Below are 25,513 nucleotides of genomic sequence, written 5' to 3'. Positions count from 1 at the left end.
GCGCGGCGGAGGGGGCTTGTGAAACAACACTAAAAAACCCCTCTAAACTCAACCACCCCCCCCAACAGTCGGACTTATTGTTTTTAAAGCAAAGCGATCTCCACCGCCTTGTGGGCGCTGGGCTGCGCGGTGTGGAACTTCTCTTGTGATCCGGTGTCCCCCCTCGGGCTCTCGCCCGAGGCGGGGATGGAGGCGGCGGGTGCGATGCCGGTCCCGGGTGAGGAGCCTGGGGCTCCCTGCCCGGCCGGCCCCTCGCCGGGCTGGCTCTGCCTCCCCTCCCTGCCGGTGTCCCGGAGGAAGAGGAGCCGGGAGCGGGTTTGGTCCCCAGCGCTGGGCTCTGCTGGAGATAACGGCCGGCCTGGGCTGCCGAAGCCTTATTAGGAACATCCATCCCCCGGCGGCCTGGGCGCCAGCCGCCCCGCACCCCGGTACCCGAGCGGGGACCCCACCGCCCGGCCAAACCCTTACGGTGTAGAAGCCGGTGAGGCGGCGAACGCGGGTCTAAACCGAGTCGTGGGGCTCTGTCGGTGCTGTTGCGGTGTTTCAAGGAAAAAACAGGTGGTGTTTAGCAATAAAAGCTGCATGCCTGGCTGCGATTCCCATGGTACTTGTCTGTCTGACAGAGTTACTAACCTGTATCGCATGTCCTGGATGGCATCTGAGCTTATAGCCCAGCACCTGGTGGTTAGTACAGCGCTGGTTTTTGTTTTTTTTTTTTTCCCCTTAGGAGGTTCTTTTTTAAAGCGTTCAGGTACATGTCCAAGTGCGGGATGGTGTGGTTGGGATTTCCCATGAAGTGCAGCAGGTCTGCTCCGGTTGTGCAGGTGCTGCTCTGACCCGGTAAGATCTGAAATAGAACATCAGACACATGAAGTACAGGAGATTCGGAGGCAGAAGTGTGCTCGGCTTTGACAGCTCAATTCCTTTGGCAGTGACAGTGCAGGAGGACTGAGAGTGTGTGTGTGTGCTCATAAACTTGTAAAACTAAGTGTCCTCAACGATTAGCTAACCTTGGGGGAATAAGGATCCAGAAAGGGAGAGAGAAAAGTATTTCAGTACTTCTGTTGCTGGGCCTTTCTGCTGTTTGAACAGATTTATAGATTATTGAATCTATAAAAACCCCTGGTTGTAATGGATACTCACTCTTCAGCTTTTCCAGGAGAGAGAGAGAATGGTCACTGAAGTGTTGCTGGAGATCATCCAGCTCCTTATTAAGAAGAATTATTAGAGGTTTGTCAGGTTCTCCTGGTATTATTCACTTTTGGCTGCAAAAGTGCCTTGCTTTACATGAAATTATCGGGTGTCATACAGAGGAGTGTGTGGCCTCTGCACCAAAAGCCTGACTCATCCCATTCACCTGTTGCTATGTGTGCTGAGAGCGCCTTCCTTCAGCTTTGGGCATCTTTCAGAGCAAGCTTTAATTTTTCTCAGCGCAATTCCAGCATCCCCATGTGCCTCTTAAAAAGCTGACAACTTATCTTTGTTCGTGCAGAGAAATGCATTAATAGCCCAGTCTGAACAAATTTGTTGTTGTGTTTGAGAGTGCTAATACCCAGGAGTGTCTTTCATATGGAACAGATTTTGAGTGTCTCGAGTTCAGTTTAAATTTTATTGGTGAAGTAATAGCATGTATAAATCTAATGCTACAGACCCGTGGGCTGTTGGTCTTTTAACCTCTTAGAATATGGTTTGTAACTTTGTAAACTCTAAACTAACCCAAGAATTGGCTAAAGTGGAAATTTGTGATGGCTCTCGTATCTGACAATGCAAAATTAAGGGTGTTTTCCTTCTCCATAGCCGCTATAAAAAGCAGACATTTAAGCTATTGAGAATGCTTCTGTTTTTAAAGTAATATTGTTTCTAATCACTAAAAATCACTTAAATTGCTTACTTCTGTTTAGAGACACAAAGCTGAAGCATGTTTTTCATGCTTGGTAGGATCATAAATGCTAATTTCTGGTGCAGAGGGCTGCTAACTCATTTTTTTTTAGTAGTTTAATGTCTCTATAAAAGCACCATGTGCTGGAGAAAAGTTATCTCTATGCGACTATCATTGATTTTTGTTTTGTGTGTGGTTTTGGTTTTTTTTAACGTGCCCATTTAAAGGAACAGAAGGCAAATGTGAAGGTTTGCAGTGGCTGACATGGGGGTGCAGGTCCCCCGACTGTAAACCGGGATGAGATGGGTGATGTTGGAACTGTGCATCCCTCATCTCTATCGGTTCTGGGCAGGCTGTGTCTCTCGCTGAAGGAGTCTGCTTCCCCAGGGTGATAAGCTTGGGCATGTTCGATTGATAATAGGAGATGAGATAAATCCTGTTTTCAGTGACTTGTGGTGACTGGGCTTTAACTTCATTAAAGTGCTATTGAAAAATCCTTCCTTAGCAGTTTATCTTTATTTCTAATGAGTGCCACAATGCTGAAGCAGTGCCTGGAGTCAGTTTTCAGTCTGTTGGAGATACAGCTTTTGTTTGTAGGGTTGGAAATGTGGCTCGGTCACTGGGGAGGGTTCTGGAACAGACTTAATAGCGCTGCGTATTTTGTCAACAGGACTATCAGTACTGAGGAAAAGCTTTGGGATCTTTTGAAACTATTGTTATTTCTCTGTTGGCACTAGAGCTTGGAGTTGTAATTTTTCTCCCTAGCTTTCAGAAGGCATAACTGATATGCAGAAGGGCTGGTGCACTGCAGTTGCTCACAGTTAATGCAGTGTGGCACAGATGCCGTGGGTTTTTTTTCTTAAAAGCAACAGGCACCTCAATACTGCATGCCAGTTGTATAAGTTTGCAGGACTCTCTAGCTGAGCAGCCCTGCGTAGGGCATGTTGCAGCACTCTGTCAGGACCTGTACCATCCTCACAGGAGCCACAGCACCCAGCCGCTGCGAGCTCTGCAGCTGTGAAAAGTCCCTGCTCCAGGGGGGATGCTGGAGAGTCAAACTCTGCTAGGCTGTTGCTGTGCAGTGTCTCACTTTGAAACTGCTGGAGATACTTCACGTCTTTGGTGTTGAAGTCTGAAGTTTGTTTTTACATTAGAGTGTAATATGTGGCATAAACTTTAGGGCCAAGCTTAATACAAATTGCTTTGTGCCCAGAAAAGCCAGGTGCTGGGTGCAGTGGTGTTGGTGACATGGCACATCCCCCCCTATCCTCTGCTTCTGTCTCTCCATGCATCTTAATTTTTGAGGAGTGATAGAAGATTTTGTCTAGGCATCATGTGCGAGGGGAGTGTGGGGTTTTTTTCCTTCCTTTCTAGTGGTAGAGCAATAATATTTTTGGGTACAAATTGTAATGGTGAGAAGGCTTTGGGGCTGTACAAGTGCAGTTGAATAGCTAATTCATTGCTGGTATGATCTGAAGGAATGAAAGGTTTTATTTTAAACAGATGTGGTGTGTGTGTGTGTGTTTGACCCAGATGACTCGGGGAAGTTTTTTGAGATATTGGGCATCTGTGCACAGACCCTTCTGCCTCTGGGTCAGTGTGTTCCTGACACATCTGGGAACAAGGCAGAGCCTTCCAGTGCCCAGGAGAGCGGAGCTAAGAGCTGTTTCCTGGGGAGGCTCTGGTTTGGCTGTATGGATAAGCTGCCCTGAGGCATCAGCTGTGAGGATGTTGGCTGTCTGCACAGTGCTGCTGCTCTCGGGAGAGCTGGGGAAAGTGTCTGGATGCTTTTGAAAATCCTGTGGGTGCCTGTCAATGGTTTTAGGGCCTGGAAGTGCATTTGAACTAGGAGTCAGGAGCAGATTCCTACTGTGCTCAAGTGTGTATGCACGGAAAGGTTTTGTTGAAGGCAGTGAAACAGAATGTTTCTGCTGAAAATTACCTATTAAATTTCTTGCTAAACTGGGGTTTTAATGTGTCAGGTCTTGGTGCTCTGCTCTCATGTGTTAGGGTAGCTTCTTCACTTGTAGAGCAGAGTGGGGCTCTGCAGAGAACTTGCTGTGCTGCTGCCTGTGTGCATGGTGCTCTCTGGAGATGGACATCACTTGTTCTTGGATTCCAGTGACTTGTGCTCCTTTGTAGATGCTGAAGAGAAGAGAGGGGGAGCTCTCATGAGGTGCTGACAGGGGGGAGTGCTGCTGGCTGTTCCTCCCCTGCATGTCCTGCTTCCAGCCCTGCTGAAATAATGGAACAGAGATTAAAGAATTGTCACCCTGGGTTCAGGGAGCCTGGCCTTAGGCAGCTGTGGAGCCCTTGCTGTGGGCTGGCTGCCCAGGGGGCCACTGAGCTTGGAGGGCTGGCTTGGGAGAGAGGGGTATGTAGGTTGGTGCAGGTGGCCCGTCCCCCTCCCTCCTCCTGGGGAAAGGGAGTGGGAACCCAAAGAAATTTGGCAAAGCCAGCCGTGGTGGTGGTCCAAGGAAGGCTTCCTGCTCAAGCAGGACAGTGCTGGGAGCTGATGGTGCTTGTTAAAAAAACTCTGCTCATCTTGCAATGGCACACTTGGGTTTGGGACTTCCTGGAGCGTGGTCCTCAGCAGTGGCCTTACTCGGGAAAGGTCTCCAGCCCTGGAGCTGTGGGATGGCTCCACATCCTACAGCCATGCAGTTGCTGCTCTAGAGCTTGGCCCAGGTGGGGTAACAGCAAAGCCTCTCCTTGCAAAGCAGTGCCTCTCCGGACCTGCCTCTTAGGCACAAATAGCTACGTGTGCTTGCAAATAAATCCACCCTTCCTGCGTGAACATGTGTTGGTGGAGTCGCTGACCACCCTCAGCATGCCGTGATATTTATTGGTGCATACTGGAGAACAGCAGTTAACAGCAAGTCCTTTGCAAGCGTTGTCTGATTTTTGCCACGGCTGGGGCAGAAATCTCAGACTAGGGTTAGGAATACATGCGAGATTCATAGTGAAGCCTGAAGGGGATGAAATATCCCCACCAAGAAGTGTTTCTCGTTTTTTGCAGAAGCTTTAAGTGAAATCTAGGACCCCCTCAGCCTCCTCTGCTATTCCTCTCTCCTTTTGAAAAACTTCATGGCATTTAATCACTTTGAGGCTTTTCCTCTCTACAGTGACTGCAATTTGAAACGCAGGGGTCCCATACAAAAGGAGCAAGTGCTCAATGGGCTGTGTTAATATTCAATGCCATTTACAATGGGTGCAGTTTGAAAAGGGGAGAATGGATGGTCTGGGAGCCGGGGGAGGAGGAGCTGCAGAGGGAAAATTCCCAGGGCAGGAGAGCGAGCGTCTCAGTAGGCAGCCGAAAAAACGAACACACCATCAATTGTTCTCTAGGAAAGTCAACCATTATTATGTGTTAGATACAGCTTAATTATTTTTTTCTTTGCTTGTGCAAACTGTCCACAGTTCTGTGGATGTAAGGTTTGGGGGTGGCTGAGCCTTTCAATTGTTCCTACTTGGAATTTAAGTGATGAAGGAGCAAATGTGAGACTGATTTCTTTTTCCCTTCACTTGGTGGCATCAAGAGGCTAGAGGTGGTAAACTGATATGTTTGGGAGCTCAGACACTTCAACAAAGTACTTCAGGTACTTAAATGCTTCCTTGAGCATGGGTGAGGTTTTGCTTCCCTGATAGAAGTTAAGCTAGTGCTGGAGTGTTGTCTCTGAGGATTTAGGCAGATGCAGCAGCACGTTGGTGTGAGCCCCACTCGAGGCAGGGAAATCCTAGTGTTCTGGAAGGATGTTCCCCAGTGTGCAGCTTCAGCAGAGTGCTGGAAGGATTCAAGGTGGCTTCATGCTGAGGCTCTACCCCAGGTGCTGGGGAAACCCCTTCCTGACTCTGCATACACCTGGGCTCATGAAAAATATAAAAATATATATATATATATATATATATATGCATATATATATATGCGCAGCTCCCACTGGCTCTGCAGGGCAGCTGGGAATTGAGTGCCGGGAGGTCCTGGTCATGCCTGCCTTTGGCTTCTGGTTGCTTTGATCTCCTGAAGAGGGGTTAGAGTTGTGTCTTGAAGTTTTGAGTGGCTGTAAAATGGGATGGTGGCTTTCATTCCTCAGTAGCCCACTCTGATAATTCGTGTATTGTTCCTGACTTGTATGTCAACCGCACCCAGAAACTCAATTAGGGCTCCAGGGCTTTTAATTGATCTTGCTGGCTTCCCTGCAAGACACCTTGGATTGAGTTAGCTCAGCTCATCAGCTTTTAACATAATCATCTTGTGCTGCTAACCTAATCACCCAGTGTGACTCCCCTTGTTTTGCAATGTGGAGCTAGATGGGATCATGTGGATGAATGGAGTAGAGATAATTTAGGCTAATGCTGCTGGGAAGAGCCATCTGCAGAAAATCCTGGCTCCAGGTTCATCAACTCTGCAGGACCACAGTTGGGCAGAGATTAGCTCTTCATTCAGAGCAAGGGGAGTAATTTGATAGAGCATGTCTTTGAATAATCATAGCCCTTTGGTTGTGGTTTCATGCAGGACTGGGAGGCTGGGCACCCACTAACAGCTCTCCCCTGAGGTCCCTTGCTATTTTTTAGTGGCATGTGAAGGAAGGAGCAGTGTGTGAGGCTGCAGGGAGAAGCAAAGGGTGAATAAACCCTCTTTTCCATTTCCTGGTGTGTCCAGCTATTAAATGATGTACTACAAAGTAATATTTTTTTTCTGCCATGCATAGGGGCCTGTGGAGGACCAGGATGCTGTTGTGCTAGCACACAACATGAAACACCTATGATTATTGTAGCTGAGTCATGCATTAATAGTTAACCAAGTCCTGTGCTGTAGCCCAAGTCCTCCAACCCCAGCCTCTTCCAGCTTCAGAGCAGGACTACAACATAAGTAATATGTTATGCTCCCTCATTATATTTTCAGCACGTTGTTTCTCAAGCCACAACCATATAATTTTGGAGAAGCCTAGAAGCAGGCCCTGCTATTTTGGGGGCACCTCTCAAGGAGGCCTGATGATGTGTTGCATTTAATTCCAGGAATATGGTTCATTTCTGCGTGGTTTGCATTTTCAGTCAAGAACTGGAGGATGGGTCTCAAACTGTAGCCATCTGCCTAGTTTTTATTAATGTTAACCATGGTGGATGTGCAGGCAGAGTGGTTTGTTATTTGTACTTGTCATGGCAGTGACTTTGCAAGGGTTTCAGCAGGAAAAGTGTTAGAGACCTTCTTATGGTACAACAGCTTTACACAGAGCTACAGATTTATAAAATGTATACTTCAGTGTCATGCACAAGTTGCATTTTAAAATGCATTAGCTGTCCAGAGCTTTGTTCGGGAGCCAAAGTTTTGTGTGCAAGTTTGTCATGGTTTTTTGGGGGGTTGATAGGTAGTCTTGATAGCGCTGCTTGTAATGAGGCAGTAACTTTTGGTTGTAAATCTTCCTGCGGAGTCTTTTTTGGACTTTTGAACCCCTGGGGCAATCTCATTAATTTAGGAAATCTGCAGAGGTGCAGTCTTAAAATGCATTTCTTGTGAACCCTGCTCACCTATATGGGCTGTGGATTGCAAATGTTTCCCTGTTGAAGGCACTGGTTTTTATTAGATGAATCCTTTCAGATTAAAACACACACCCTCCTTGAGTTCAGTGGAAATTTGGCTGTGAAATCTTGAAATAAGATGCTTTTTTCCTAGACCACCTCCTCCAGCTGGCAGCTTGCTCTCTTCAGAAAGACAGAACAAGCCCTCAGGTACAAGAGGGAAATGAGAGATGCAAAATGTGAAGTTGGGGCTACCCTTCCCCACACATCGGGACGTGGATCCATCCTCTCCACCAGCATGTCTCTCCCTGGTTGCCCAAATGCTGTGCTTTTGGGATGAGCACCTGCCAGGATGGGACCCTGTTGTCTCTCAGTGCTGTGAATACTACTCTGCCCTGGAGAGTTTACTATCAACACCAGCTACTAATGAGCCTCTTGCCAAATACTGCCCTGCAAGTTCAAAACACGCTTTGTCCAGCCAACATAGACTGGGCTGTTTTATAACTGCACTTAAAGTCTGTTTTAGCCTGCTGTGCGCCAATATAAACACAGGTTTACTACGTTATCTATCATCTAAAAAACAGTTCTAAAAAGTGTTGGCTGGCCAGTGGGCTGGTGCTTGGCTAGTGCTGTCTGATTGCCAGTACAGAGGGGTACTGGGGTCAAAGGTGTTCAACTGGATGAGCCCAGGGCTTGGTGGAAGATACTCGGATGGAGGTGGCAGGTTTACTGGGTGTTGTCTTCTGGTTGCATTTGAGGATGCGATGCTGGTGTGGTCCTGTGTGTGTGTAGGTGGCCCATTGGAGGGGCTTGATATGGGTGATGTTGCTGTAGGAGTGGGGTGGTGGGAGACCTCATGGATGAGGGAGCTGCTGGTCTGTGGGTTGTATCACAGGCAATAAAATGGCTATCGTAGGAAACAGCCTGGCTGGAGGCCCTGTGAAAAATCACCCCCTAAATGTGTTCCAGTTGTCCAAACACTGGTGCCTCTCCTTCCTCCACAGCGAGCATGGGGGGAGGCTGGAGCTAGCTCTCCTCCACCACTGCCTGGGGAGCAGCCTTTGCTTGCTTTTTGCTATGTCTGTCAGCTGCAATCCACCCAGGTTTGGGAGCTGTGGAAAAACTGCCAGAAGCCTTCCTTTAGCACAGATGTAAAAAATTCTCTGGCAGCCTGGACAGCATGGGCTGTTTGTGCAGCAGCCCTGTCTGTGAGTGGACGACCCAAGTTCAGCTCTTCCCCAGCACAAGTTGGTTGCTTTGAGTTGGAGCTGGAAGATGCATAGAGCCATGGAATTTTCTCCATTCCCACTGGGATTTGCAGCCCCAAGGTGATGTGGGGATGGGGACTGCAGCAGGGTGTGTGCATGGCTTGTGTCAGCAGTGACCTCTCTGTCATTTGCAAAGGGTAAGGAGGTATCTGTTGATATTGGGTGACACCTGGATGTTCCTCAACCGCTTCCCTTTCTCTCATCCCCAGTTACTTCATCACTCCTGCACTTGTCTGGCAATGGCATGGGTGGTGCAGAAATGCCAAGTGCTGCTGACATGGGGTGGTTGGATGGTGCTCATCTCTCTGCCTATGGTCTGGCCTTGCTGTTGAGCCAGGAGTGCATCCTGTGTTCTGTTTGTCTAATTCACTGTAAACTGTTGTGTCTTTCTGAACCAGGGGGCGGATCACATCCACACTTGTATTTCATTTGTTTTGGCAAAATGGGGAGACTTGTCCTGTTTTAGGACATTTAAACAAACCATATGATGTTTTATTTTGAAAGGTGTCATAATACTTTCTACTTTTCCTTTACTAAGCATATTTTTATGCTGTTCCTATCTATGTTAGTCTATAAACAACTCTGTTCCTCCTTTTTCTTTCTTAAACAAGTCTTCTAAGGCAGAATTCTTGGTGTTGAAGCACATTTGGGTTATTTCTAGAGTGGGGCACACATTCTGCATTAAATCAGAAAATAAGGTAGTGTGGTTTTTTTTAAACCTCTGATTTGGAAGCATTTGTAGGAGTTGTGCTGGTTTTATTGTTTCACATGGTTGTAAGCCTCTGGTATATATTCCTTCCCACTTTCTGACCTTTGTTATTGAGATGGTGACCACACAAGCTGTTGAGATCAATGAAGTTAAGGTGCTTGGGTTATCTCATAAGAGCAGATGAACTATAACTGCTTCTTGTTATAGTAGGTCAGAAAATAGTTTTGACAATAATAAAATGGTTCCTGGGCAAGATCCACCTCTGCTGTGTGAGTGAGCAAGAAGTTTTCTGGTCTGGGAGGAGGTCTGCGGGGCTGAGGCTTTTGACTTCATGGTGAGCTGAACCCCTTCCACAAGCTGTGATTTCATTCTTACTGACCTTACCAGCAGAGACGTGTACTGGTCTTTGAGTTAATCTCCTTGGACAGAAAGTTGTACAGATTGACAAGATGTGTTTGTCTTGTACTGTCTACTTAAAACAGCAGTTGGCTTTTCTCCCTAGTTTAATAATATCTGAGGCAGGTACTGCTTTTTACCCAGGCTTCCTGAGAAACGAGGCTGTGTGGTGGTGCATGTGTCTTGTTCTCTCCCTCTGAGCTTTTGATGCTGTTGGTCAACTTCAGTTTGAGGAATGAGCACAAATTTGGCACGCCTGCCTCTCTCATGGGCTGCAGGCTGGGGAGAGTGGCTGTATCTCTGTCGAGGTAAGGGAAGCAGTGTGAGATTGCTGCATGAGACATCAGAGAATCTCTGTGGGGCAGATCAGTGCCATTAAACCATCCCTGCAGGAAAAGTGGATAACAGAGACCCAGCTATGAGATGGATTTGCTGAGTGTTAGCAGATTGATGAAGAGGGGGTTCAAAGTCTTACTGGGCTGGTGCTGGCACTAGCTAATGTGCATAGGTAGGAAAAGAGGGCTTGGTGCTGGGTTACCCCATGCTTTGTTCCTGTGAGCAGGGGTGCTGTGGAGGCAGCATGTGAATCCTGACCTCTTTGGGGACCAGCATAGTCGTTTCTCTGTATAAAGTGGTGCCACCCATGCAGTGGGTGAGTGCCTCAGCCAAAGCAACCAGCCCTTGTGACTGCCACAGCTGGGAATCATTTTTGGCGACTTGCTGCTCCTCTCTTGGAGCAGCATTTCCAAGAAGCAGCAGCCTTTGTGGCCTGATGGGTGTTGAGCAATCTGCTGTGGGTGGGAAGCAGTGGCCCTGGGTGTCTGCATCTCTCTGCTCCCCAGCAGCACTGTGGCAGGACAGGGATGGCTGCCTGGGACTTCTGGCTGCTCATGGGACCTGGGCTTTATAGCAAGTGTGGGGAGAAGGCAGAGCCATGCAGCTGGGCAGCATCCTTGGGAGATGCCAAATCACAGCCCAAGCTGTTTACTACAGCATTTCTCTCTCGTGGGTTCCTAGCACTTGTCTCAAGTGCTACCACTTTGTGGTCTGCTTAACAAGAGCCTGACGAGCTGTCCTTTCAGCTGGCAGGGACACTGGGACTCTGCTGTATGCTTCTGTGAGTCTCCCAGGCTTGCTCCAGCTCACAGGCTTTCCTCTTATTCAGCTGGCATAAGCTTTTTCCAACACCTTTCCTGCACCATCCCCCTAGCACCCAGTCCTCAGGTGATGGTCCCTTTCAGCAGCCCTGGTGCTGCTGATGAGCCGGTGGTATGTGCAGCCTGCTGGCTGGACTCCGGTTCCTGCTGTTTACTTTATTTTCTTCACTCTCCAGCTGTGAATACTTGAGCCAGCTCAAAGGCGAGGTTTTCAAGCACCCTGTGTGCAAGTCCTAATGCTAGTGTGGGGCTTGCTGGGGAACAGACTGTGTGATTAAGCCATTTAGGCTTGTGGTAAGTTTTAAGTCGAAACAATGCAAATCCACTTTTTTGGGGGGGAGGACGAGGTGGCAGCTGAACATTTTGGGGCTAATTAATGTTGCCTTGCTTGAGAGGCATGGCTAAAAAGAGGAATTCAGCACAGACTTATGGGCATGCGGATTTGGAAACAAAATGGAGAAGTTTCCCTGTCCAACAATTTCCAATTGCTTCCTCTATGGTTTCCTGAGTAATTATGACCGCTGGTTATAAACCACTCTGCCTCGCCATTGCAGGATGCATTATCCCTTGAATCTTCCTTTGGCCCATCTTCTCCCTGGGCGGCTCTGTTCCCTCCCTTCAGGCTCTGTGCTGTTTGTAGCCGGTGGCAGGAAAATTTCTGACCCCTGGGCAGGCAGTTTCCTGACACTGCTGTGTGATAGACAATAACAGCAACAGCCCTTGTGGGACTGGGGTGGGATTGGGAGTGGATTGAAAATGTGCCTTGAAATGTTTTGGGGAGGTTATGGTCTGTCACAGCTGAAATGCCTCTTGATGGTTTTCCTGCTTTTTATGTTTGAAATGCAAAATCCCTCTTGGGATGACTTCAGAGACACCTGGCCATGTCTGCCCCAGAGGAGGAGAGCTGGTCCTTCTCCTGGCACTCCCAAGGTGTGGGGGAGACAGTTTAACAGGCAGATGTCTGTTTAGGTCTGGGTCCAGGGAGAGCAAAGGCAGAGGATAAGCCAGGCAGGAGCCCTCTAGCACTGCTCCTTCTGCCAGTCCTAAAGCTGCTGGCTCCTTTGCTGGTCATTTGGACTTTCGAGCCATAATGAACCAACCATATCCCCTCTGGATGTGTGTGTATACTTGATGGTGTTTTGGGGGCAATATATGACTGTTTGCAGCAGGCTGAGCACAGGTCAGTGGTTGCTCTCCACCCTTGGTCTGCATTTGACCCAGTGCTGTGATGCTGTGTCCTGCAGCCTTGCAACCAGGAGTCAGAAGCATCTGTCCAGCCTGCATCTTGCAGTATCTGTTGGGACTTGTGGGGAGCAGGGCAGAAATAAATGACAAGCTGATGGGGCAGCAGCGTTGTCGCAGAAATGGGACTTTGTTTTGGTAGCCAGCAGCAGACTGCTGGCTTGGGCAGGACTCCTCAACCTGAAAATGGTCCTGTAATTAAAGCAGTGAAGATCTGTCTTGCCTAATGTAAGCCTGTAAATATTAGGCTTCATGGATAAGCTAGAGGTCTAGTTTTCCCAGTTTCGTGGAATGCAATGGATATTTCCAGAGGACAACTCAAGCAGTGTCCCAGGAGTAATGCAAGCAGAAGACCAAGTGTGTGCTTGCCCTTTGGTGCTTGTGGACATTAACAAGTGGGTGGATCCTGTCTGGGGGGAAGAGACTCCCTGCCCAGAGCTTTTTTTCACAGCATGATCATCTCTGTAAAGGCCAAGAAAACTTGATCTGAAAGTCTGTTTTATTTATTCATTCCTAACTGCAGCCCTGTTTTGAGGGGAGCACATGGAGGCCATCGGCCTTGGTAGGCATGCAGGCTGTCCTGGCACAGCCACATTCCTGTGCTGGAAGAGCGTGTTTGGGATGATATTTGAAATGCAGCAGAAAACCCACACTTCCTTCAGAGTTTTGACTTGCATTTTTTATCTTGGGCAGACTTTAAAGTTTTCTACAGCATTCAAGAGAACTATTTGGTTTCCCCTTTGCCCACATGTCAGCATTCCTGAACAAAGCAGCCTCAAGATTTGTGGAGCAGATTCTTGAAATTCTGCAAGTGTTTTGAGCCAGAAGATGTTTCCAGAAACTGCCTGACCTAACAAAAAGTGTTGGTAGGACTTGGGCATGACTTGGGGAAAATGAATAAGGCATTTTTATCCATCTTTAACATTATTCCGACCAAAACCACCATCCTCAGTCTTGAGAGCTGTTGTGCTTTGCCACCTTGTTGCTGTTAAACCACAGCTGTGCTTATTTGAACAAGCCAGATGGAGATATGCATTTTAAAACTGAGGTTTGTTGCCCTTCTTTTGCACAGACTTCCCTGGTGATATTAGCAATGTCATTTAAGGCTAGATCTGAAAAGGGGTTTAAAATACCTGAAGATGAACTTGGGTGAAAGGAAAGCAAGGTTATATGGCAGCTTGTGTACCTGCAGGCACTGCAGACTTGCTTAAGGCTCCTGGGGATGTTGTTTTGAGCATGTCCAGTGGTGATTCAGTCTTGTGGTCACTAGCACCCCATAGTTTACACCATGCAGCACCCATGTGTTGCTGTCCTGCTCTGTTGTGGATGCTTCAAGTGTACATTAATAATGGTTTTTGTGAAGGAGCTCAACAGGAGCTGCTGCGTCTGTCCAGAAATATGGAAGTGCTGCCTTTTCCCTGGGGCTGGGTGGCCAGCAATGGCATTTTTGAATGGGGGATGTGACAGCAAACTGCTCACAGCCTTCCTGTTCTGATTTAACTGTGCTTTTGCTGGGGTTGTGGTTTAGGCATTAGATGTCTCTTTCCATGAGTTTTGTCACAGACATGAACGTGAGTGACTGGGATGGGATGCAGAGTGTTATACCACCTGAGGCAGCTGTGGGGAGGCGTTGGGAGGCAGGAAGATTCCTGTGTCCGGAACCATTGACCCACGTATCTCATAATGCTTCTGAAGGTGAAAGCAGCAACCCCAGTGCTGGCCTATGGCAGTTCTGACCCAAACAGAAGTTTTGTTTGGTTTTTGATAGCACATTTCTGGTATGCTGGGGTATTGTGGCATTAACATTTTCTCCTCAGAGAAGAGGTCTGACTTGGACTGAAATTGCTGATTGATTCCCTTTTTTTTGCCCTCCCCCTCTTCCCATTGAAGTCAAGAACCACTTCAAAGGCTCAGATGTGTTGGTGCCAGACGCCATGCAGTTATTGTTAGAAGAATCTGAAATATAATTGAAAACAAACCTTGTTCAGCCAGGCGTATCTGGCTGTGGGCTTTCACTCACGATAGAGATGGGTGCTCAGCCTCTTCTGCTAGATTTGGTGTCTACACACTTTTCATGGTAAATGAATTGTTCATGAATTCTCTTACATCTGGTAAATGTTTGTGAAATCCGGAAAGTGCGTATTTAAAGGAGTTGGTTTTCCTACCTAGGAACCCACACTGACACTCAAAAGTTACCAACATATTTGTGGCATTCCTTGCAGTAATAAAACACATCAAACTGGTTTTGGCAGGGTGATTTCAATAGAGGTGCTCCAAGTCCAGGTTCCTCTGCTTGGCAAGCACACAGTTGCCCTGCTTCCTTTTTAAGACTTGTCTTTTCTGTGGGATATAGGATATTGTTTGACGTAATATCGAAAACATTTGTAAAAGCATGGATAAGATAGATGTCAGGGTTCATTTTAGTTTTATTTGGTGTGAAAGCAGAGGTTGATGTAGTAGGTTTGTAATCCAGTTTGGTTAGTTCTCTTAGTGAAGTCCATGAAGCTGGAGGCTTCTGGAGGAGCCCAGCAGACTTCAGGTGCTTTGCATGTAGCAGCCCTTGGTTGCCTGATGATGAGGATGAGCTGTTTGCAACCATAACCCCATGGGGTGTGAAAACACGCTATGTGCTTGCAAGATGCACAGTGTATTTTAGGCTCCTGTTTCTTGCAGTAATTTCCCATACGTAATTTAGAAGAGTACACCAGATCTGTCTTGGATCAGAATTTGAGCTGCTCCTGTGCACAATTAATCCAGGGTATTGCCCTGGGACCCAGATGCCACCCCATGCTCTGTGTTAGTGCATGTGATTCATGTGACATCAATTTGTCCCTCCTTGTGTAGGTACCTAGATTGTGCCCTCCTTAGTGCTGGGGTGTTGATGTCTGAGAGATGCTAAAGGTGAGAGCTGGGGAGCACAGCAGGGTGCAGGGGGCTGCCTTCCTTGTGGAGGTGACTGGTGGAGCCTAACTTGGAGAAACAGCTGCCTCTGAAATATAATAGACCCTTTGGCTGAATGAGGGTTACTGAATTTGGTGTTTCTTCTTTTAATTTGCTTCGCCTACCAAAAGCACTAGCCCCACTGCATATGGCTGCCTGTCTGTTGTTTATTATCTCTGTTACACTGTGGTTTGTGCTCACACATGATATTTCTTTGGTTTCAGTACAGACTGAGCGGGTTGTCTGCCACTGGATCCAAAAAATGTAAACTATTTATAAATGAAAAATGCTCTCCATTTTTAAAGTGCTGTGTTGTGCACATGCTGGAGAGAGAGGACATTTGGTTGATCTCATGTAATCCCCCTGATGTAAATCCAGATCTCTAACAATCTATGGGACTGGGAGCCACCTGGAGAAATTTTGGTGTGACCTTGTGCTTATGGGGAGAACATGAAGCAACAGTGATAAAATAATGGAAAAATGTTATTTGGCTGTGTTGCATTCAGTGTAGATATGGGCCCAAACTTAGATGAACCTTCTTTCAGAGTTCAGGGATTCTTGATTTTTGGTTTTCCAGTTGGGCTCATCTCCATCATAAGCAACCCATGAAAAATTGGGACAAACTTATATAGCTTAAAATGACCTGAAACAACTGGAGTGCTTTTTTTAGTACTTCTTACAATTAAACTGTTTGTTCTGTCTTTTGAGCATGTTCTTAGTTTTAGATTGAACTAACAGCCTATGTTTAGTCTCCCAGGGAAGAAAAATAAGATGGGATTTAGTAATGTAATAAGAAAGGCTGTGCTGAGTTTTCTGTGCCTGTTTGGAAAGCGGGGCAGGAGGTGAAGCTGGGTGGGCCAGGAGGGGGACAGGCTGGACCAGAGGCTGCAATGGGCAAGCTGAGGGGCAGAAGAAAAATCTGAAGTAGATACAGGATGTTTGAGGAGCTTGTCAGCCAACTGCTGACCACTTTTGTGGAGAACAACAGGACATTTGAGTTGGTTGTCTCGTTGGGATGAGTGGTGCAAACTGGCCTAGGAGTGATGGCACTGATAGGTGTGAGGGGTGTGGGGAGCAGAGCGTGCTCCTGAAAGAGAAGAAATTATTTTGATCTATGTTCATATGGGTTTTATGTAACCACAGTGACAGTAAATGAGCAGAGCTGTTCTGCTTCCTGCTAAAATCTGGGAGATGAGAGGATAGCTGAAAAAACAGGTGGCATCTTTGGGGAGGCTGTTCACAGCATCCCAGCTAGCCATTGTTCAGACAAAAATCACAGAAACTTTCTCATTGCCAGTGCATTTAAGCAACCTTTACCTTGTGATTAGTCAGTCTGTAAATTGTGTATAAAAAAAAATAGCACAATTGTGTAGCTGGTATGTAAAGAGTAAAGCATAATGCCATCCAGTATAGTCTCAGAGTTTTTGTCTGGATGCTATTTGCATTTATAGTGAAAATTCCTTGTTCTGCAAAACCTAGTTGGTAGGGATATAGGGTTTAGGTTTTTAAATTTTGAGTATTTAGGAGCACCTGAGCATATTTGCACTTCTGTCCCCCACAAGACAGCACTTGCTGGAAAAGTCTGTTGCAGCCTAGCCAGGACTGTGGAACAAAGCCTTTAATGTACTGATTGCATATTAATGAACAGCCAAGGAGGCAGGATGGTGCCAAAAAGCAGTGAGTGAGAAAGCCAACAATATTGGGGTGAACTTTGCACTCTGGAAAGTGTGAAGTGATGTTGGTGAAAGGAGTTTATTGCACAAGTGGAACACCCTGGTCCTCTTTGATGCCCAAATTTCTGTGCTAGTAAACTGAGGAAGAATAATTGGCCAGTGCAGCTTGGTGGGTTCCCATTAACCCATTCTGTGCCCCTTAAGTGCTCCCCATTCTTAAGTGTGTTTTGGCGATAGCAGTGATCACTCCTGAGTTTGGCATGCGGTGGCTGGCATACGAAGCTGTAGTACCTCTCGGAGCTCATGGAGTTACTGTCCACATCTGGTTTGTATCACCTTCAGTGGGTTTTACTGTAAGCTGCGGTGCTCCATCTGCACTCTTATCCTTGCCCAGTTCTGTCCTGCAGCATTGGGCAAGTGAAATCCCAGCCTGGAAAAAGCTACAGAATGGGCTGGTGTATGTTTTAATTAATATAATGGCTACTGATAGTGGTGTGCTTTTCCTGGTATTTGGCAGAAATTGAATATCTTGGCTCTTGCCTCTTCATTAGCCAGGCTTTTAAATCCTGAGCTCATTACCAAGTCGCTGGGATGTGTTTTTTAGGGCTCTCTGCCTGCGTGGAAGGGGAGGCTGGTCAGTGCCAGCCTCCCGCAGAGCCCGAGACCTGCTGTGGGCGAGTGCCAGTGGTGGCATGTCCCCATGGGGCGGTCAGGGACGGACTGACAGTCGTGTGCAGTGGTTTGTCAATCGCCTCAATTATGTCTTTCTGCTCCACAGCTCCCTCCAGGAATGTGCAGTATTTGGTGTGGGGGCTTCTGTCCGCTGTGCAGCCGGGGACTTTTCCATCAGGAACATTGGGAGTATTTAAGATGATCTTGCAAATATTTAAATTTTTTTTTTAATTGGCCCTAGGCCAGTTTTTGGTTGTCTCTGATGCATAAAGTGGGTTTGAAAAAATGTTGTTGTTTCTCCTTCTCCCCCCATTTAAACATTTCAGGAATGTCAAATCTTGTCAGCCTTGGCTTTGCTGGGAAAAAAAAAAAAAACCCTTGAGGAGCTTGGGGATGTTTTTTATGTGATCTCAAAACCCTGAGGGAAGGTATGGGAGGGGGGGAAAGAGCAGGTCTTTAACAAAAGCTTCCTTTATCCCAAATTTTAACAAGGCATTGCCATTAAACAGCAGCAACCACACAAAAATTCAACCAACCTGACTTGGTTCTCCGATGCTTGGCCCCTCCAATTATCTCATGCTCTCACTTTGGTTCCTCCCTATGGCCCTTTTAGTGTTCCAAGAAAGATAAACCCCAAATCTATAAAATAAACCTGTTTGGAAATACGGACAAGCTAAGAGAAGACTTTTCATCAACTTTTTTCTGTTGCAGTTACTTGTAGTTGCCGGTAATCTGCATGGAAACAGGCACATGAAGTCTGGTTTCCTGAGGATTTTTTGTTTCTGGGGCTGACTAATGTTTTAATGGACTTCTGCAGAGTGTTCCTGTTATCTCTGCATTGTGTTTGGGTACCCCCCTCCTTCCCCATCTCGGCTGTCTGTGGTGTACTTTGGGAGTGCGTGGGGCTGCCTGTTTACAATAGCAATGGGCCCAGGCGATCCCAAGCCAAGGCGAAGGCTTCGTGTTGGCCCCCGGCCACTCTCCTGCCCACCGCCTGCCCCTGGCTCTGCAGCATTGCAGGATCTCTTGCCCTTCCCACGCCTCTGGTCTCATCCCAGTTTTAGACTATTTGGAATAAGGACACACATCTGTGGCCTTGTCTTCCTTGGGAGCAAGGCTACGAACAGGTTTCCCCCCATTCCTCATTTTTGCATGATAAGTAGATCTGGTGCATTTATCCTTTCTTAGTGGAGTGGTGGGAGAAATGCTCATGGTTTTGCAGAGCCCCCCTCACATTTTCCAGGCTGCTTTTTGTGGAATACTGCAGCAGACACCTGCCCCCAGCTTTCCTCTGGCTTCTAGTGCAATGGGGTCAGTGTGCCCTGTCGCCACCACCAGCCACCCCTGTGGATGCTTTTAGGGGGCTGTTGGAGGTGGTGGGGAGCGTGTCGAGCTCTCTGAGCCAGCGGTTACACCTCAGCCCCACGCCTGCTGGACTTTGGAGCTGAGCTCTGAACGAGGAGGAGGGGGGGAAACCCCAAAGAAGGAGGAGGAAATGTTTGTTTAATTCCTGACGTAGTGCAAGGTTCAGAGTGAGCAGATTGTGAAATGGCACTGAGCGGGGGAATTGCTTTGCCTGTGGTTTGCAGATAACATGTGCAAAACAGGCAGCCGATGTGGGGCTCGGGCTGCAGTGGCTGGGGGGGAGTGCAGTGAGGTTTATTTGTTTGTGCAGTTTGTTTTTAATTTAAATAGCCTTTATAATCCCCCTCCCTCTGAATAGTAAGTGATTCCTTATTTATAAAGGCCTCCCCTTATTATTTGGCCTGAAATACAGGCTGTGCTCCAGGTTTTACGATGGGGATTAATTTTTTTAATGGGCGCAGGCAGGGGGTGGGCAGGCAGGGGGAACAGGCAGCTCAAGCCCCCCGTCTTTGTGTTTCCTCTGCTGTCATGGTGCTTCAGCCTCTTTCTGTGCGTACCCCGGCCCTGGGGCTGCCTGCTGCTGCCCTTGTGGCTCTGCTGCTACAAAGGAGGCAGCAGCGTGTTCCCAGCTGGAGTGGGTGGGTAATTGCTCTGGGCAGGTTTATGGTGGGGAGGTGCGAAGTGCCCGCTGTCTGGCCGCCCCCCATGAGAGCAGGTCTGCAGATGGGCTGGGAAGTGAGTGGCCAGGAGGGCAGCGTGGGAGCAGGGATGTTCCCTCGCTGTGGGGAAAGGAGAGCTGGTTAGGGAGAAAGCAGCAGCATTCTCCATCTCTGGAAGGGGTTGAGTCATGGGGTGAGGGGCTCTGGTGCCCTTGCCCACACTGAGAGCGCCCTGGGTGCTTGAAGCAGCAGACTGGTATAGCAAAGTGCATCTCTGGAGTTTCAGATTCTGCTGTTTACTGAGGAGAAAAAAAGTTGACAAAAAGCCATTTGTAGACTTCTCATATCACAGGGATTTCACAGCAAAGTGCAGAGAAGATTGACACTGGTTGGGCATACCAGAAACTTATTAAATAGTTGGATTTGATCAACACTTAATCACTCTTGGGCTGCTTGGCTCAGTCTACCTCACTCCCTCCTTTGTCCCAGAGGAGACAGGGAGTGCAGGAGTCAGCCTCATGCCCCTGCTGCCAACTGCACGTGTCTGTCAGGTGGGTTGATGGCACGTGAGGGCATCTGTAAATGCCCAAGGTAAAGTTTAGCTGGTGTTCAGCATGCCGTAACAAGAGAGCAGTTGGACTGCACCAGGTTGCTGATGCCCCTTTAGGTATGGGACAGGCAGTGAAATGCTTTCTTCCCTCCTCCACAGAGGTGTGTGGAGCGTTGCGGAGGGCTTGCTTTTGCAGGCAGCCCTGTGGAGCTTTTACGTGACTCATTCGGGTGCTGTTTAACAGGCAGGGGTGCCTTGTGGTAAGGTTTGATGCTATCCCATCCACTGCTGTTGTTCACATTGGCTTCAGGCAGCTGCCTCTTTACCTGCTGCTCTGGTCAGGTTTGCCTGTTGGAGCCCCATGGTGTGAATATAGGACAGCAGCAGGTGAATGGTGGAGGAACGGATTCACTGAGGACAATGCCCTTAATTTTAATAGCCAGTAAGAGTATTTTGGGTGTATGCTTTCCTAAAACCTCTTGCTAATGCTTCCTATTCATCCTCCTCGTGCAAATGGTTTTCCTGCTCCAGGCTGTCCAGGCTTGGTGTTCCCTAGAGACCTTCTCTCCTTGGGTTTAGAGGAGCTCTGTGTCTTCATGTGCCACACACGGACACATTTGTCTTCACCCAAGTCCTTCCCAGCCCGGACTTTCACTGCTGTTGTGTTACCTTGTGGACCAGTGTCCAATTTTGAACACTGGAGAAGTACATGGTTTTGATTCTTTGTGCTGAAAACCAGCCTGCTTTTCCCTAGCAGAAAAAAAACTTCAGATACAGGTGGGAGTTTCCAACTAATTTAATAAAGATATTAATAAAAAGGAATGGAACTTTCTCAGCAGCAGCAACATTTTAAAAAAGTTTGCTTACAAGAAGTTTATTGATCTAGCAAATAGGCAGATAACACAAGCCTGGAGGTGTATGATAGTTAATGTATAACCATTAAATAGACTTACTTGGGCACTTTTTATGTGTTCGCATAGCAATTAAAGCTCATAAACCTGTGGAGAGTGTTTTTATGTGGAGTAAAATGAGAACCTTTATCCCAGAGAAGGTGTTCATGGAAAAGCTACAGTTTATATAATTGTATTCACATGACTTGACGTAAGCTGGGGCTGCAGGGGGAAAAAAAAAAAGCTACTCGAGCTAATTCCCAAGGCCAACTGCAGTATCACTGTGTACTGGCTTCCCTCCCAGTGGCCTGTTTGGGATACTGAAATCAGTGTCATTCTGTGGGGGACATTTTATTGTGAGCCTCCTGAACAGAGGGTTGTATCCTTACTCTAGACAGACTATTTTTTGGCTCTTGCCCTTATGTGCTTTTTTTTTTGTCTTGGAGCAACTTTGGTGGTGTCAAATTTGCTGAAAAAAACCCATAAAATGGTTTCCTGCTGGCTAACCTGATCAAGCAGTAAATGTGTCCTGCAGCTCTTGAGAAGCTCCGTCCTTGTTAAAGCAATTACAGAGGAACCCAAGCTTTGTGGGAATGTGGAAAAGCCTTGGCTACTTTTACTTACACTGTATGGGGAAGAAAAAGGTATCTCACGGAGAGTGACGACTGAGATGTTGGGGGTTCAGTAGATGGAGTATATATGTAAGCTGTAGCTCCTCCTTTTTGACTGAAAGAAATGAAGGCTGAAAACCAGACTTGTTTCAGGTCTCTGAAGCAACCCCACCTCCACACTGAGCATGGGGATGGTGGGGGAGAAGGGATGTAGGGCAGCCTGGCTCAGTTTGTGTAATTGTGATTGCAGAGCTCCAGGCAAATATTGACACCAGATTTCTTGGCAGACGGTCTGTTGCTGAGATGCCTTGGGAGTAGAAGATCATTCATTGATGCTTGCTGTTGCACGAAGCAGCCTCTCCAGTGATGGTAGAGGTGGTGAGTAGCAGGGGGGGAGCTCAGTGAGTGTTAGTGGTGGAGCTGAGAAATGTGACGCTGGAGGGAGGGGATTTCACCCAGAAATACTATGGTATTGCATCATGAGGTCTCTACCAAATGGATGGACAGTCTAACAGACGGCAGAGAGAATGGGACACCTTGGTATGTCTGCACTGCCAGTCTGGCACAGGTCCAAATGCAGGGGACGCATGCATCTGCTCTGCTCTTTGCATCTCAGGACAGCTGTTACTTTTTCACATCTTTAAAAAAACAAAACCCAACTGCTAGCCACAGAAAAGGAAAAATTGTAAAATTCTGTTTTCCATCAGCAGTTGGCTGCCTGGGCTTTGTGCCGTGGCAAGGGTGTTTTGCAGAGCATGTGTGAGATAACCTGCTTTCTCTGCTGTGGTTCTAGAGAATACACCAGAGGATTGTTAACATCAGCCAGATACCTCTGTAGTATGGCTTTGTAGCATAGTCTGGACAAAAGGTTAAATCAAGCAGTCATTTCTGCAGTGTTATTTCCTATACAACACTCTGGAGAAAGTTCAGTATCACTTAGTTAACTTTTGCAGAGCCATTTCCTGTAGGTTTTGTTAGAGAAAAGCTAGATTATGTGTTTCTAGTTGCAGTAGAGTTATTTTCCCCTATAAAATGCACTACAACTTTTTTTTTACACGATTTTCATTGGTTTGCAAAAGGCTTTGGGGGGGGGAGCCTGTGTGTTTGGAAGATTTGGAAAGTTTTTTATTTCATACTTTGCTTGCTGTGACAAATTGAGGAAAATGTGTTTTTGTTTTTTTTTTTTTAATGTGGCGTTGCTGTAGTGGAGCCCGCTTGGAATACAGAGTCTACATTGGTGTGTGCTCCCATGCTGCCACAAGTCAGTGGCCTGCCTAGCCCAGGGTCTGACTTCTGACAATGCCCAGTTTTAGGAAGGGTTGAGAAAACTGTGCTGTTAACAACCAAGTTGTGACCTGCCTGAAGGAGGGAGTATCCTTGGTGGCTTCACAAATACAGTAGTGAGTTGCATGGGTGTTTCTTTTCTCTTTGGACTTGTCCTCTTTCATCTCTCCCATAACCCTGCCTATGGAGTGCCTTGGGTTCTCCATGTTTCATCTCAGGATATCTTCATTTTTTGCACATCAAGTTTTGCACTCCTTTTCCATTGCCATCTGTGCTTAGAGCAGTGATGCTTTCCATGAGCTCTAAGGATTCTCTTCTGATTACCATGAAATAATAACACTTCTTATTCTCTTCATAGAGGTTAGTTTATCTACTCTCAAAAGGACATGGTTTGAATTCTTCAAGCAATGAGTACACCTGTGTTGCTCTTCATGCAATAACAAACCTTGAGAGCGCCTTCTGCATTCATGTTTTTCAAATAATTGCTCTTTGGAGTGTGAGGCTTTGGTGTGAAGCCAAGATGCATTTTTGCCCCACGAGAGGTGCAGTATGAGTAGTGAATGGTGAGCTCCTTGACATGGCTCCTGGGCTTGCGAGGACCACTCAGAAGAGCAGAAGGGTGTTCATGTTCTTGGCTTAATTGTAGTGTTAGTTTTTCTATTTGCAATGTAGTCAGGCAGCCACCCATGTGGAGTTTTGTTACGGGATTTTTATTTTTCCAGAGGCTATCAGGCTGTTTTAAAATGGTATAATGCAAAGTAGATGCCTGAGTGAGATGGGCTCAAAGCAAGAGGGAAGGATGTCTGCCTCTTAACATCTCCATGCAGAATTCATTGCTTGTGCCCTTCCTTCAGATGAAGGGGTTCCCTGTGCTTGAAGCTGCGACTAGAGCCTCCACTGGCAAATGCACACCTGCTGGTGGGCAGAAACTAAGATAATTACAACAAAAAAATTGATCTGAAATGCCAAGTGGAGCAGTATGATTCCAGTAATAATAGTTAAAAGAAGATAGAATGAGCTCATCCAGATAACCTTCTGAATCCAGCAGTTTTGCAAGAGATTGGGTTGTTAATTGCTTCCTGTAGCAAAAGAGTAGGGAAATGTTCACCTCTACAACATGGAAAGGATAAAAATCTATAGAAGAGAAAGTTAGTTCCTTGATTCAACCTTAATAATGTCAACTTTCCTTTGAATTAGTTGTGATGCTTTTAGCTGAGAAACTGCACAAATCAGAGTTCACTGAATAATAAATCAAGGCATCCACCCAGTGAAGTACACCATAGCCCTTTGAAGGAGATGAAAAAACACTTTTCTGATCTGAAGGCAAAAATTGTGCTCAGCTTTGGCGCCTGACTGATGCTCATTCTGGGCTTGAGCTTAGTTAAAGTGCCCCAACAAGGAGTGTGGAGAGCAGGAGCAAGGGTGGGCTTGTTAATTGTCTGCTTCACCTTTGCTTTGCCCAGGGTCCTCTTTGCCCAGGACTCCTGAAAAGTTGAGACATGAAGTGCAAAAAGCTGCAGCCACTGGAAGTAGGGGCTGCCTTTTAATCCTGGGAAGTCCTGAGATGCCAGACTTAGGAAGAGCTGAGCTTCAAAGAACTTCCTAAAATTTTATTTGCTATAACTTTGCTCTCTGAGTCTTTCTCCAGTTTGAGTGCACTAATAAAGTCTGGCTTTGTAAGTGGAAGGAGTTGAAAAATAGCACCAATAAAAACTGTAAAGCAGTTACATTTTTTTTAAAATAGTGCTTCTGTAAAAGTTGTGGCATTATATACTGGGACAGAGTGAAGAGCACTAGTAAAAAAAAAGTTTATTATACAACTTAGTCATAAGCTGTACAGATGTCCCAAACTCTCCTGACAAAGCCTTTTCTACCTGTATACATCACTACAGATGTACTGCCTCATGCATATATAGTTGTGTACATGGTTATGTGTTTATAGCTGCATATGTGTCTATAGTCTCATAATGAAACAGCCAAGTACATGTACAAGTTATTTAAGCAAGAGTATCTGCTTGTTTGTGACATTCTGCTGGATGTAAGGAACATGGAGATGGGCATATAATGGAAAGCAGTGATATGTTTTAACCATCCCCTTGAATACTTTGTGGCATTGTTTGGGCAGAGACTTCATCAGCTTCATCTGCCTTGAAATCCTTGCTGGTATCCCACTGCTCTCCCAGCAGTAAACACCAGTACAGGTGTTATGCCAAAACCACAAATGCTTGTTCTGATAGATGGTCCTGCTCTTAATGTCAAGGCAGGAATAGAGCTTTCTATAGCACCAAGTAAAATAAAGAGCCTCTTCTAGAGGGATTTTGTAGTCTAGGTCATGCTTAGTGTAATTACAGTGATTGCTTACATGCAGAGTCGATGTAAGGAAAGTCTACCATGTCAAACAGTATCTGACCCACTGGCTTTCTCCTGCTGGCAGGGGGTACACTGTGGTCCACCATTTGGAAAATTCAGCATCACACCATTGCCTCTGATCTGCTCTCCAGCCTCTTACTAGCCAAAGGAGATAATGCAGCTGTCTGCCATCAAGCACTGTAGTTTGTGATAACGTGAAGGGAGAGGAAGTAATCTCTGCTGTTTTCAGGCTGTGTGCAGGGAGAGAAGTTTATCGAGGAAAATAACTTTGCTTAGGACCTAAAATATGGAATAAATTAACTTGAAAGCCTCTTGGCTTTTCATTGTTAAG

The sequence above is a fragment of the Athene cunicularia genome, assembly GCF_003259725.1.
Source record: "Athene cunicularia isolate RWA chromosome 12 unlocalized genomic scaffold, athCun1 chr12_part1, whole genome shotgun sequence".
NCBI classification, from domain to species: Eukaryota; Metazoa; Chordata; class Aves; order Strigiformes; family Strigidae; genus Athene; species Athene cunicularia.
The sequence above is the reverse complement of the archived record's forward strand: the minus strand, read 5'-3'. Positions refer to the sequence as shown.